Consider the following 15,412-nt stretch of genomic DNA (forward strand, 5'->3'; position numbering starts at 1 on the left):
GAGCGAGAAGAAAAGAAATTTATATAGAGAGAAAGAAATAGAAATTGACAGATACAAAAAAACATAGAAAAACTAGAGAGAAAAGAAAAGAGAGGAAGGAAGAAAGAGAAAAATAAAGAGAAACAATGAAGGCCGCCCAAATCCGCACTTCCTTCATGCTTGGCACCACTAGTGCGAATATGCCTTAACTTTCTTTTTTTCGCGTTAATAGGTTGCCTTTTTTCCCCATATAAAGGCTTGGAAAAGGCTAATGCGCTGTTGTTCCTTTTCGAGTGCTGCGGGCGCAACGCGCAATGCGTCTGGCTTGGATCTCCATACGCGAAGCATGCGACGCCAAGGCACGAGGAGCCGCCTCGTATACACGCCCGATACGGCAATATAGCGCCTGTGACAGCTTGTCCAGTGTGCGGATTTCGCACTGCAGGCAAATGGAATGTACTACAGCACGCCGGGCTTTCAGGCCACACGCTATTGTTCTCTAAGGGTTCGTAAGCGATTTGAGCCCCAGCAGACCCATTCAGTGTTCGGGTTCTCGCGTGAACAACACCACTTACGTGAGCAAAAGCTCTATCTAAATTTATGTTCACTTTACGAAGAGATTATGACAAACCTCACACGTCAGACACAATAGGTTCGCGGATGAAGCCATGCGTTGGCACAGGCTCTATTTTCATGGAATGTGTACCACATCTGGCGGCCACATTCTGCACTGTTTCTGGCTAGTTCACGTTTTAACGAAGCGTAGGGGTTCTGCGACGCTTAAACGTAGCTAATGAGGCACTCGGACCCTTCAAACTTGAATAGCAGTTGCATTTGCGACGTCTTTCGCGAGTGCACCAGGCCAAAGTCGTGCCACAGTCAACTTGGTAACGTCCTCCTTGTCATGCTTGCTCAAGACCCGGCTGTGACGTTGAGTGCCTGTGTTTTGCTCATTAGTGAGGACAAACCGTGTCAGACTCTTGCGTCTCAAGAAACGCGGAACGAGTGCGAGTCACGATCGCTCCTGCTAAGAAATCACATACATTCGTGGCCACGGCTTTCGCTCGCCGCTCTACAAATGGTGAGCATTAGGTACGTCTTCCACACGGTTTTCAAAGAAGCACTCTCTTCTGTTTGAGGTGCTAAAAAAAAGCGAAAAATTAAGAAACAACGTCATTACTTAATAACTTTTAATAACTTAATAACTTTTAACTTAGAAATTTTGTCTGCTTCACATGTAGTTGTGACTTTTCAACCGCCAATATCATGGTATAATTATGCTTGTACGCAACTACTTTCTTGGGAGACGTGGCTGCGTAGCCGACAACGTGTACGCATCGATAAGGGCGGCTTAATGGGTATGGTATCTTCTGCTTTGTTGTAGCCAGGGTGTCGGAACGGAACGAAAACCGAAGGGGAACGAAAAACGAAAAAAAACGATATTTTTGACCGGAACGAAAACGTAACCGAAACTTTATCTATTATTTCGTTCCGGAGTGAAACCGAAATTTTTTCAATCGTTTTTCGGTTCACGAGAAAGCTTCGCAGTCCGGAACAACTGAGCTCATGCAATGTGAGCATATCTCAGGGTATAGTATTAACGCGTACCTCAGGCAGCAATTCCAAAGCAAAGATATGTTGAAATTGTGCGAAAAACGAAAACAGTGGCAACCAGAGATGTTGATATTAGCGCAAGTGGACTTCTGCGGGCCTGTCAGGCAGGCCAAAGTGGAGAGGGCATTGTCGGCGCTGAAGTTTGTTACAGCGAAGGCTGTTATGAGATCAGAACAGCTGATTTTGGCACCATAGTTGCCCGCCGCCGCCCGTGTCCGTGACCACTATCGCGTGAAGTAAGAAAAAATAAAATGAGAAACAAATTTCTAGGATCGGATGGGATTTTAACCCGCGTCCCCTGCGTGGCATTCGAGTCTTCCACCACAGTTCCACGCTGATGCTTATAACTCCTTCGCAAAAAATACTCTATACAGGCGTCATGTCGGGCAAGGAATCGTGTTAACATAGGTAATACAGCGTGGCAGAAGAGTAAAACGACAACCAGCCATCACACAATGCTAATTCCGCAAAGAGTGTGTGGTTTAATGCTTCCCACCCACTGCAAAGTGCTCAGCCATAGTTTTTTTTTTTTCAATCAATCAATCGTTTTATTTTCCACTTCAGGAAGTAGAGGGCATGGGAAGAAAAAGCTCTTGTGAGCTTGACTAGGCTTCCCAGCCGATTACAGTTCAGCATACAGTGACGGTATACAAAAAACTGGCGTACATAAGTATAAACACGCAGAGAGCATACATAATTCATGCACATATTCACAAAAAAAGAACGCAACAGGTGCACGCAATAAAAACATACATCAAAGATAAGTTCAAAGCTGACATTTCAGGTATCAGCTCACGAAAAAAGCATGAAGCGCAGGCCTGCAACAAGAAATATCAAAATCATTTTGCGATAAAAGATTTAACACAGAGGGCAAAGTTACTCTTAGCATCTGGGCCCCGTAATTTGTGCGTGGTGTTCTTGTTTCGTACTTTCTCATGAGCCGTAAGGGATACGAAGAAGAGTATTCAGCTAACTCTGCCAAATCTGCAAGCATTGGAATATTGTTCTTTATTTCATATTTATATCTAAGAACAAGGCGTAAGTTATACGTATTAAAAACCGTTGGGATATCGGCAGCTCGGAAGAGCTGTGCAGAAGGGTGATCTTTGGCCAAGTTATAAATGATGCGTAAAGCTTTCTTTTGTAGGACGTAGAGCATTATAGTTCATCGTCATCAGCCACAGCACAAAGCGCACATAATGCCTTACAGATGTGTAGCGGCTACCACGATTCTCCGAAGAATCACGAAAAATGACATAGTGGGAACTTCGGTACTTCAGAAAAATTACGATGATTTATGGCGTAGTGGGTACCCTGCATGTGTACTTGTATCAGCTGCCCCAAGACACTCTACAACGGGCTCTATAAAGTCCGCTCTTCCAACTTTCGCTGTGACTGTGCTGCACATTCCGCGCAGGCCTGGCAATCTTTTTATCGAAACAGCGGTCTCGCACATCACAGAGTGCACTCAGTGACGTGCTGCTTCTGAGATCGTGCTCACTCCCTTGACACAAAGCACTGAGCCCACTAAAATTGTGATTGAATTTGGAAAAAATAAATACTATGACTTTGAAGGGTATACTGGTTTGTGCTAGTTGGTAGGAATTCGTATGTACAGTTACTTCCGCTCCTCTGAAGAACGTGTTTTACCCTTGTCCCGCTTTCTTAGGAGGAAGGCAAGTAACTACATCACAAATCAAATGTTTTTTTATGATTACTTTAGCTTCAAATTTTTCCATAAAGAAAACGTTAGGAACCGTTACGGAACATTATTTTTTCGTTCCGGAACAGAAACGGAACGGAACGTTTTTCGGTGGAACGAAACTAAAACCGAAACGAAAAACATTTCGTTCCGACACCCTGGTTGTAGCACTCAGAAAAAAAGGCACATCTGACAACCCAGCACATTTGAGAACACAGAGCGATCTGTGTTGTCATATCTGCCCCCTTTTTTTTCTGTGTGTCCTTATTTTCGTCTGTGCTACATTAAAGTAGAAGTGTCCATCGAGCCTGCATCACAGTACGCTGAATGCACTCCGATAATGTGCCGTTCTTCAGCCGGTGCGCCCTGGTGCCGACGGAAAACATTTGCACCTTTCGCGCTCTTATAAATGACGGCGTCGTAACAGTGAGGAAAAGACTGTTTCGTCTTAAACAACTGGCCAGGCAATTATTCTTGTACGCTCGCTTAAGTGACCAAGAGTAGCCACTGCGGTAAGGCTTGAACCAACAGCAAAACTCTCCACGCCGAGGAGTCAGAGGAGCTGCGCAAGAAAGTTCTTGGTTCACAATAGAGTAGTACTTTTTCTGCTCCGAATACAGCGATGTTGAAATAAGCGCGAGGGTAAAATGAGGATTATGTGAAAACGCGATTCCAGGCACCTTCTTTCCATCCCTCTAATATCGGGCAACGTTGCGCTTCTCTTGTCATTGGGCTTTTGACGGGTGACACAAAGGAGAATCGACTCAAAACATTGCGTTGGTTAAGATTCCCGCGTGGGAAAGTGCCGTAGGTTTTCACTCACCTTCGGGCCGGCCGAACGCCAGCGCAGAGCCAGCGTGTCCAAGTGAGGCTGTCCGCCACACTAGTAGGCGTTGGATTCTCGCGCGCAGCTGCGACCGCTCACTCGGCGTGACGACAGGAATGCGCCAACCGGAGAAACTCGAGGCGCCGCCGAAAACGCGGGCAGCTGCAGAACTGTTTTGCTGCGCTTCCGACGCTGACGGTGAGAAAGTCCAAGGTGGAGGAAAAGAAGAAAGAGCGGGAGAGATGTGTGACACAGTTGTCGTCATCGCGCGCGTGGAGGATGGTTTATAGCCGCCACCTGAGACGCCGTCTCTCGGCGGCACATTGCGGAGGACGGCGCCATGCGAACGCCGGTGGCTCGCAAAAGACGCAACACAAAGCTTGCGTAGTTGGACACCGCGTGCGTGTTTACCGCTTATACCGCTTATACGAAATTTATATGTGGTCAGACTTGGGTGTCAAAGGTCACGCTGCAAACACATTCCGTAATTATTGGAGTATAAAGACATACAATGGCAACACAGTGATGAAGCTCAGCTTTAGTTTTAAATAAGTTATAATAGAGACAGAATGTGTGGTAAATGTTTGACAAATAACATTTGGTACGGTCGCGTTTCACATTTCTCGGGAGCTTCTATAAATTTAAAGGCGCAACTCACGTCTGTTGTACTTTGAGCTTATGAATTAAACATCGTACCTAAGAAGCACGTGGTATTCTCATTTCATGACGCTATTCCATAGTCGAGTGGATAGTGCCTAAAATGAAAGGGAGGGAAGAAAAAGAAGAAGAGGGAAGAATGAAAAGGTTTTCTCGCCCGGGCCAGGGGCAGAGTACACGAATATTGTAAAGTATTTTGTAAATAAAGAATGAAAAAAAAAAAGAGATGCGAGACAGACAAAAGAGACGAAGTAGTTAAAGACGTTTTCAAACTGACGTAAAATAGCCCACATCAACAGTTACAGACAAGTTTACAAACATTTACACAGTGGCATAAAATAATAAAACGTGCGCAAACATTCAATCATGACGGTATAAAGAGGCACACGGTCCTTATTGTTCTCTATGTTGAATAAGGAATAAACATATGCTGAAAATTGGCGAGTCCTGGGCATGACAAGACAGGACAAAAGCTCTGAGGGAACTCGGGAGCCCTACAGCTAGCTGTAGCCCGACACTGGTTAAGCCTCAACGCGTGTCGTCCATTGGTCCATTGAATTTACTATAAATTACCAGAAGAAAATTCAGCGCCGCCGTTTTTCAACCATCGTGAAAACCATGGTACGCACACCTTTCTACTTAGCATGCATGTACGTTTCCAATGAACCACACTTCTGATCATAGGCGTGTGCAGGGTTCCCCTTCAATGGGGGGAGGGGGGGCGAAGGTTCATCGCGGCGCCCCCCTCCCTTTTAGGTCAATGTATGGGGCAGACTTAGCGCCCCCCTCTTCTTAGGTGACAAGGGGGGGGGGGCGGCAGCCACGCCCCTGCCCCCCTCTGCGCACGCCTATGCTTCAGATTTCATCAAAGTTCTGTTTGGTTCAATTAGTCTTACCATTTTGGAAATCAAATGTTACACTTTTAATGTTCGAAGTGAAGTCACCGTTTCACGTCGTTTTGCAACGCGCATGTCAGCCTCCAAATTTCTTATGGTATGTCTGTCGCTAAATATAAATAATATTAAGGAAGTAACACTATCCTTGAATGATCAGGTTTCAAGTTCTAAACTTTTATATTGATTTCAACTTGCGATAATTCTCTAAGGTTTAGATTATATGTAAACAGAGCTTAATCACTGAAACCGTACGTACATCGGTAATTGTCATCGTCCTTCATGAAGTGTCTCCATACGTACTTATATGCAGCCGCATTTGATCGAACGCAAACTCGACAGCACTCTGGCAGCGTTAGGAAAGTGTCTCAACGCGCTCGATTTCGCCAAATAAATTCTAAAGAAAATCATCACCGTTGTGGAAAATACGCCAGCGCGCGTGCTCGCACGCGGGGCATTTCTAACAGTGTTCTGTTCCGACTGATAAGGCATGCGCCTTTGGCGCAGTGTTTAGAGCAGTGAGATTCGGTAATGCAGGCCCACAGTTCAAATGCCACCGTGGGATCATTTCTGCCGTTTTTATGTATTGCCACGCCCACTTCTTGTTTTGTTTTGATGTATTCGGGTTTGACCGGCAGGGACGGTTATCAACGCTCGACGCTGTCCGCGAACTAGCGTTCTAGAAGCTATCATTGTACAGCGTGCATTGCTGTAGTTCTAGTTCTCATTTTCCGGCCACAAGTTCGGCCAAATAAACAGTTTCATCCTACAAACGCCGACTGCTGTGTTCGTCGACGTCACGACCACGTGACATCTGGTGGAGGTGCTGCTTCTCCATGATCCGGACGCCCCCGCGAAGCGCTGACCCAAGCCCAAGCCGCGAGGAGGACGACGGCAAAGAAAACCCGGATCGTCGAACAAGCCGCAGGCAGAAGGGACTGCAGCCAGAGTACGGGCTCCTTCCCGAAAACACCAGGCAGCCCCAGGTCCCAACACCGACCGCAGCGACGATGACCGACCCCGTGCAGCCTGCGCCGATACTTCTCCGGCAGCCCAAGGAGCCGCCAACTTTCCGCGGGTCGTCATTCGAAGACCCGGAAACCTGGCTCGAGACCTTCGAAAGGGTCTCAGCGTTCAACAACTGGGACTCCGAGGACAAGCTGCGCCACGTCTACTTTTACCTGGAAGATGCAGCAAGGACCTGGTTCGAGAATCGGGAGTCCACTCTTCGAACCTGGGACGCCTTTCGCAGCGCTTTCCTGGAGACGTTCACAAGCGTCGTCCGAAAGGAAAGGGCCGCAGCCTTGCTGGAGACACGGGTCCAACTTCCAAATGAAAGCGTGGCCATCTTTGCAGAGGAAATGACCCGGCTATTTCGCCACGCTGACCCTGCCATGCCCGAGGACAAGAAAGTCCGCTTCCTCATGCGAGGAGTAAAGGAACAGCTCTTCGCTGGACTTATGAGGAATCCGCCGAATACCGCCGAAGAATTTGTCTCCGAAGCAACAACAATCGAGAAAACGCTTGAGATGCGAACATGGCAATACAACCGCAGCTTCTCGACCTCAAGCTACGCCGACGTTCAAGCACTAGGATCCGCCGACCTGCGTGAGACGATTCGAGCAATCGTGCAAGAGGAGCTGCGAAAAATTCTACCTTCGTCGCAACCTCAAGTGGATTCCATCGCCGACGTCGTGCGCCAGGAGATCCAGCATTCACTCGGTGCGCCTCAGCTAGCAGAGCCGCAGCCGCAAGCTATGAGCTATGCTGCTGCAGCCCGCCGTCATGCTCCTCCTCCACGCCCACGCCAAGACGACACACCGCCGCAGTACCATCGCCAGACGCCGCCAGCGACGTCCTACCGTCCACCTGTCGGCCAGACGCCGCCGCCGCCACCGACGCCCTACCGCCCACCTGTCGGCCAGCGCTACACCCCGAGGAAGACCGATGTCTGGCGTGCCCCTGACAACCGCCCGCTCTGCTACCACTGCGGGGAGGCCGGCCACACGTACCGCCGCTGCCAGTACCGTCAGATGGGGCTACGCGGATTCCCCGTCAACGCGCCGCGCCCGCAGCCAGGCGAACGGCCTCGCGACATAGACGACTACCTAACCGGAACGCACTGGCAAGAACGACGTCCTTTACGCTCGCCGTCGCCCGGCCGCTACATGTCACCGCACCGCCGGCCGTACACTGGCCCAAACCGGGGCCGGTCGCCTAGCCCGTATCCGGAAAACTAAGGGCAGCAACCGATGGAGGTGCGGTTGCTGTACGACGAACTACCGAAGATCCTCCGCCGACGACGACGACGTCGCGACGAAACCTTCAGAACACGACGCGAACCAGACAGACCCCTGACGACGAGATCTTGCGGACCGAAGAAGACCCGACGACGCAACGTGGAAGCAGCGGAACAAACCGACGCAGCCGTGACCCGACGCCGAGACCCAACCGCAACGCAAGACGACGAACTAGCGACCTCGACGTTCTCATCGACGGACACAACGTCACCGCTCTCGTCGATACTGGAGCCGACTATTGCGTCATCAGTGGGCCCTTCGCCACGAAGTTGAAGAAAGTTAAGACCGCTTGGGAAGGCCCCGAAATCCGCACCGCTGGAGGCCATCTGATAACGCCGATTGGTGTCTGCACGGCGAGAGTCACCATCAATGACCGGACTTATCCTGCGAGCTTTGTAATCCTACAAAACTGCTCCATGGATGCAATACTTGGAATGGACTTCCTAAGTGAACACGGCGCCGTCATCGACCTGAGGTCCGAGTCGATAACACTAACCTCAGATAAAGCGCTCCCGCCCCGCGCGACGCCAGGGAACCATGCATTGAATGTGATAGAAGAGCATGTGACCATTCCGCCGCGTTCCAGCGTCATTATTTCCGTCGGCACCGAAAAAGCTGAAGACATCGAAGGTGTCATCGAGAGCGATCAGCGTTTGCTGCTAGACCGTGACATTTGCGTCGCAAGGGGCATTGCTCGGTTGCATGAAGGAAAAGGAAGCGTGATGCTAACGAACTTCAGCCAGGAATACAGACACCTGAGCAGGGGCACGACGACTGCATACATCGAAGAAATCTTGGCCGTCAGCGATGCGTTTGCCTTTTCAGATTCTGACGAAGCTACGACGACCATCCCTGAGCCACCCTTCGACGTAAACCCAAGTCTTCCCGCTCGCCAACAGCAACAGCTTCGACGCCTTCTGCAGGAATACAGGGACTGTTTCTCGTCGTCATCGCGGGTCCGACAAACGCCCCTTGCTAAGCACCGCATCATAACAGAAGAAAATGCTCGACCACTCCGTCAGAGTCCCTACCGGGTTTCGACGCGGGAACGGGAGGCCGTTAAGAAACAAGTCGATGAAATTCTACGCGACGACATCATCCAGCCGTCCAACAGCCCGTGGGCGTCTCCCGTGGTGTTAGTGAAGAAGAAGGATGGGACCCTACGTTTCTGCGTCGATTATCGTCGCCTGAACAAAATCACAAAGAAGGACGTGTACCCTCTCCCACGGATAGACGACACCCTGGATCGACTCCACAACGCGAATTACTTTTCGTCGATGGACCTCAAGACCGGCTACTGGCAAATTGAAGTCGACGAGAGAGACCGAGAAAAGACCACCTTTATAACACCGGACGGCCTGTTCGAGTTCAAGGTCATGCCTTTCGGTCTTTGCTCGGCACCTGCGACTTTCCAACGAGTGATGAATACGGTATTAGCTGGCTTGAAGCGGCAGACTTGCCTTGTTTACTTGGATGACGTCGTTGTGTATTCCTCGAACTTCGACGAACACCTCCAGCGACTTCAATCCGTACTTCAAGCAATCAAGAACTCCGGGCTCACCCTGAAGCCAGAAAAGTGCCGCTTCGCGTACGAGGAGCTCTTGTTTTTGGGTCACGTGATCAGCAAGACTGGAGTGCTCCCAGACCCGCAGAAAACAGCTGCCATCGCCGCTTTCCCGCCACCCACCGACAAGAAGGCCGTGCGCCGATTTCTCGGCTTGTGCGCCTATTACAGACGCTTTGTCAAAGACTTTTCACGGATCGCCGAGCCACTAACGCAGCTCACGAAGACCGACGTCGAATTCAGGTGGCAAACAGCGCAAGTCAAAGCATTTCATGAACTGAAACGACGCCTGCAGACACCTCCGATACTTGCGCATTTCGACGAATACGCCGATACGGAGATTCACACCGATGCAAGCAGCATAGGACTCGGCGCCGTCCTTGTGCAGCGGACGGGCGGACTGGAAAGGGTTATCAGTTATGCTAGCCGGTCGCTGTCTAAAGCAGAGGTCAACTATTCCACAACAGAAAAGGAGTGCCTCGCCATCATCTGGGCTACGTCAAAGTTTCGCCCCTACCTCTACGGCAGGCCCTTCAAAGTTGTGAGCGACCATCACGCCTTGTGTTGGCTAGCTAACTTGAAGGACCCTTCAGGTCGCCTCGCACGGTGGAGCCTAAGACTTCAAGAATTTGACATTACTGTCGTGTACAAGTCCGGAAGGAAACACTCCGACGCCGACTGCTTGTCTCGTGCCCCCGTCGACCCACCAACGCCCGACGACCAGGATGATGACAGCTTCTTGGGAGCCATAAGTACCGAAGACTTCGCCGAACGACAGCGAGCCGACCCGGAACTGAAGGGTCTAGTGGAATACCTGGAGGGCAGGACCATCGTTGTCCCAAAAGCATTCAGGCGAGGATTGGCATCATTTTCCTTGAAAAACAACGTCCTCGTAAAGAAGAACTTCACTCCGGCCCGAGTCAGCTACCTTATCGTTGTACCTTCGGGACTGCGACCAGAAATTTTGCATGCCCTGCACGACGACCCAACGGCTGGACACCTCGGACTTTCCCGAACGCTCGCACGAGTACAAGAAAACTACTACTGGCCGCGCCTTACCGCCGACGTCACTCGCTACGTAAGGACGTGCCGAGACTGTCAGCGACGGAAGACACCGCCCACAAGACCAGCAGGCTTCCTTCAGCCGATCGAGCCTCCTCGGCGACCATTCCAGCAGATCGGGATGGACCTCCTGGGGCCGTTCCCAACGTCGACTTGCGGAAATAAATGGATCGTCGTGGCTACCGACTACCTCACCCGCTACGCCGAAACAAAAGCCCTGCCCAAAGGCAGTGCCGCTGAGGTAGCCAAGTTCTTCGTTGAGAACATCGTCCTTCGACACGGCGCCCCAGAGGTTCTCATCACCGACAGAGGTACGGCGTTCACGGCTGACCTGACTCAGGCGATCTTGGAATACAGCCACACAAGCCACCGCCGCACCACCGCGTACCACCCACAGACCAACGGCCTCACCGAGCGTCTAAATAAGACCATCGCCGACATGCTGGCCATGTACGTCGACGTCGAACACAAGACGTGGGACGCCATCCTTCCGTACGTGACCTTCGCGTACAACACGGCCGTACAGGAAACGACGCAGATGACGCCATACAAATTGGTCTACGGACGGAACCCGGCAACGACGCCCGACGCCATGCTACCAAACGTGACCGACGAGGAAAACATCGACGTGACCACCTACCTAGACAGCCGCCGCTACAACCTTCGACGACGCCACATGGACTACCAACCCGGTGACCGTGTATGGGTATGGACGCCAATACGCCGACGAGGACTTAGTGAGAAGCTTCTTCGACGATACTTCGGACCGTACAGGGTACTTCGACGCCTCGGCGCACTCGACTATGAGGTTGTCCCTGACGGCATTACGAACTCTCAGCGGCGCCGTGCGCGACCTGAAGTCGTCCATGTCGTGCGCCTTAAGCCGTTTTTTGCGCGTTAGCGAGCCTGGGGACTCTATTTTTTTCCTTTGTTATTGTAATTTATTTGTGTATGCACTTGTTTTTTTTTTCTTCTATGTTCTTTCACAAGCATCGGGACGATGCTTTTTCAGAGGGGGGCAATGCCACGCCCACTTCTTGTTTTGTTTTGATGTATTCGGGTTTGACCGGCAGGGACGGTTATCAACGCTCGACGCTGTCCGCGAAGTAGTGTTCTAGAAGCGTCGCGATTGTAGTAGATCGGTTTGTTAAGATTGCGCCCCGCACGCGAATGTTCTAGCTTTGTCTAGAGATTACGCCGCCACCATCGATATTGCTGGAAAGTTCGATAGCGCCTGTATAAAAGCCGACGCGCGTGACCGCTTGTCAGTTGATCGACGGACGACGCCCTGTTCGCCGCTATCATTGTACAGCGTGCATTGCTGTAGTTCTAGTTCTCATTTTCCGGCCACAAGTTCGGCCAAATAAACAGTTTCATCCTACAAACGCCGACTGCTGTGTTCGTCGACGTCACGACCACGTGACAGTATGTTTATTCGGTGTACACGTGCGTTGCATTGACGTCACTCTCGTGTGCGCGCTTGTGTGATGTCCCTCGAGATTAGATACTCGGTTAGTCCCTCCAAATGGCTGGGAGGTAGCAAAAGAAACGCTACACGCATTTAAAGACGAATATGTGATGATGAACGAACCGTATATTAAGTTGGTATTCCAAGTAGTGGGATGACGTTTAAGCGAAATCCGTGAACAGCCTCTTATTTATTCTCATGATGGCTATTGAACAGTCGTACACTCTAAGGCAAAATTACCCGAAAGAGGAGTATCGGAGCCCGATAGGCGCGCGCGATGAACGGATAGGCCGTTGAGGAGCAAGCGCAGAAGGATGCGTGCCATGTGCAAACCAGTTAGTCTGCAAAGGGATGAACCGCGCGGGAGATGCAGGCCGTGTGCAGAGATACGTTCCTTGTGCAAACCGTTGTCAAGGGAATTAACCGTCCTCCTCGCTCGGGTCAGTCTTCCCACTTGTGTTCGTGCTGGCGTGATGGCGGTTGTGTCGCGCTCGGAGAGTTCGCCGATCTAGGAACTACGCCTCGGGGCCTTTGATATACACGTATGCGTGGTTGAGCGTGTCGTGCTGCTTTTACCAGTAGGGTAAATGCATAAATGAAAGATTCCGCCAGCACAATAGCACCTTAAAGGGAACGCCGACGTCACACCTTTCGACTCATTGTAGGGCGTGTGGATGTGAACCGTTCTTCGACAACACTGTCATCTTGCACAAGCATAGAGATAAAAGGGCACGTGAACTTGCGGAAGCGTACTTCATTAAAGATGCGGGAGATGATTGCATATCTGAGCCGTCCGTCTGCCTTTTAGACTGTGAGCTATGTAAGCTTAACGAGTTCTTTGACTACAGGTAACTTCCGCGCATGCGTTGTTGGTTTTACCATGCTTTTACGTTTCGCCGCACCCATGAAGTCTGGAGCTGCATGTTCTTGACCATGGTCTCGACACGTCACGACGCCACGCTGTATATCTCCGGCGTAGTGACGGCACTGCGTCGTCGCCTCCGGCTGGGAATGGCGACCGAGAAGGCAGTAGGCCTATCGGATCCATGATTTCAATCTGACTCAGGGCACAAATCGGCACTGGATTCTGTCACAAGTAAGTGATCGCTCTTTATTCTGCTGTACGGCCCGTACCTATCGCGTGCGCGAAACTGATCGCGATTGGCGGTAACGGACTCGATCGTGTTGTATACCGCGCGCACGAGATGTACCGCGAAGGCCGGCTTGGGCGTTAGCTGGCCTGTGCTTTGTTACCGCCTGGATATTGGCCGCCATTGTCGTCGGCCGCCCGGACGGTCACTCACCGATGATTCGCCGTGGTGATGAGCTGCGAGCTCATCACCACGGCGATGGCAGTTTGTCATCTGACAAAGTGGAAGGCACGCAAGGGCAATGCCACTAAGTGGAAAAGAAGCAATGACAAGCCAGTCTACGAGCCGCATAGCTGCGGCATCGACAAGCGAGGCAGTCACAGAGCTAATATTAAGAATCAAGGCGCCAAAATACCTCCTCCCAACGCAACGACGAACCTGACAACGACAAGGAAGATATATATACAAGAACGATGACGACAGACGACGCAGCGACACGTAATGATGTTATGGACAATGACTAGCAAGGCAGCAGCCAGGCCACCGGTACCGCCTCCAACGCGTTCAGCCAAGGTACGAACTCAGAAGCAAGTGGTCTGACCCTGCCAAAGGAACGAATTTACTAACATCATCTATATATGGGGTAAAGACTCCCTTTGGTGATGCCTCTGTGCATTTTTTAACGATTAGGAAAGTCATTGAAAAGCACACTCGTTGTGATATGCATGCTTCCACTTTAAGTATGCATTCCTGCATCGATACAGCCTAAAGATTGACGCCTCTTTTTAAGACCTACCATACCCGCCACGTTGGTCTAATGGTTACGGTGCTCGACTGCTGACCCGAAGGTCGCGGGATCGAATCCCGGCCGCGGCGGCCGCATTTTCGATTGAGGTGAAAATGCTTGAGGCCTGTGTATTTAGATTACGTGCACGTTAAATAACCAAAGGTGCCCGCCGCTACGGCGTCCCTCATAATCATATCGTGGTTTTGGGACGTTAAACCCCAACAATTATAATCAACAGCCAAACTTTTAAGCTAGCCGTAATGTGGGCAAATCAGAAAGCTATCATCATCATGAATGGGTCTGTGCCACAAAATTTGGGTAGATTCCACTACTCACCGCTACTGCGTGGCCTGTAATAACCCTGAGAATGAATACAGGGAGAAAGGAAGAGAGAAACAAAAAAAAAGAAAGACCCTTCTGGCGCTAGGCGGCCAGAAGGGTCTTTCAACGTGGCGAGCCAGCAAAACGCGTGGTGATCGGTTACTAGATCGAACGGGCGGCCGTATAAGTACAGCCGGTACTTTCCAAGCGCCCACACCAGAGCCAGACACTCTTTTTCAGTCACGCTGTAATTAATTTCGGCTTTCGTCAGCGTGCGACTAGCGTAGGCTACGACGTATTCTGAATAGCCGGGCTTTCGTTTAGTGAGGACGGCGCCAAGCCCATCCCCGCTGGCGTCTGTGTGTACTTTGGTAGGAGCCGTCGGATCGAAGTGGCGAAGAATAGGTGGGGAGGTGAGCAGGCGGCGCAGTTTGGCGAGGGCGACGTCACATGCAGAGGACCAGGAGGAGAGGCTCACGTCGCCGCGAAGAAGCTGGGTTAACGGTGACATGATGGACGCAAAATTGCGAGCAAAGCGCCGGAAATACGAGCATAGGCCTACAAAACTTCCAAGTTCCTTCATGGTCGTGGGCTTGGGAAATTCCGCGGCTGCACGAAGTTTTGCAGGGTCAGGTAATACGCCGTGTTTGGACACGATGTGGCCTAAGATGACAAGCTCCGGGGCAACGAAGCGGCATTTCTTGAGGTTAAGCTGAAGGCCAGCGTTGGTCAGACAAGTCAAAACGTGCTTGAGACGAAGGAGGTGCTTAGGGAAATCATGCGAGAAAACGACGACATCGTCGAGGTAACAGAGGCACATAGACCACTCTAGACCACGTATATAGCGTATTATCCATAAGTCGTTCAAACGTAGCAGGCGCGTTACAAAGCCCAAAGGGCATGACGGACTCGTATAGTCCGTCGGGTGTAATAAATGCAGTCTTCTGGCGATCGGCTTCAGCCATTGGATCTTGCCAATAGCCGTACTGCAAGTCCAGCGACGAGAAGAATTCTGTTCCCTGAAGGGTGTCGATGGCGTCATCAATGCGCGGCAAAGGATAGAGGTGCTTGCGGGTTGTCTTATTCAAATGACGGTAGTCCACACAAAATCAGATAGATCCGTCTTTCTTACGCACCAGGACGACAGG

At 50.9% G+C, this 15,412-nt stretch overlaps 1 protein-coding gene across 2 annotated transcripts in view; it reads right to left on the minus strand.

Moving 5' to 3' along the window:
• LOC119379373 (heat shock 70 kDa protein 12A) overlaps positions 1-4,224 on the minus strand; it is a 187,328-nt gene extending 183,104 nt beyond the window's left edge. For both annotated transcript variants that reach the window (XM_037648686.2, XM_037648685.2), the window contains exon 1: positions 4,119-4,224. The gene's annotated coding sequence lies outside the window, so the exon portion shown is untranslated. The remainder of the gene's footprint in view (positions 1-4,118) is intronic.
• Between the last annotated feature and the right edge of the window lie 11,188 nt (positions 4,225-15,412).

This window comes from Rhipicephalus sanguineus, chromosome 1, assembly GCF_013339695.2.
Source record: "Rhipicephalus sanguineus isolate Rsan-2018 chromosome 1, BIME_Rsan_1.4, whole genome shotgun sequence".
NCBI classification, from domain to species: domain Eukaryota; kingdom Metazoa; phylum Arthropoda; class Arachnida; order Ixodida; family Ixodidae; genus Rhipicephalus; species Rhipicephalus sanguineus.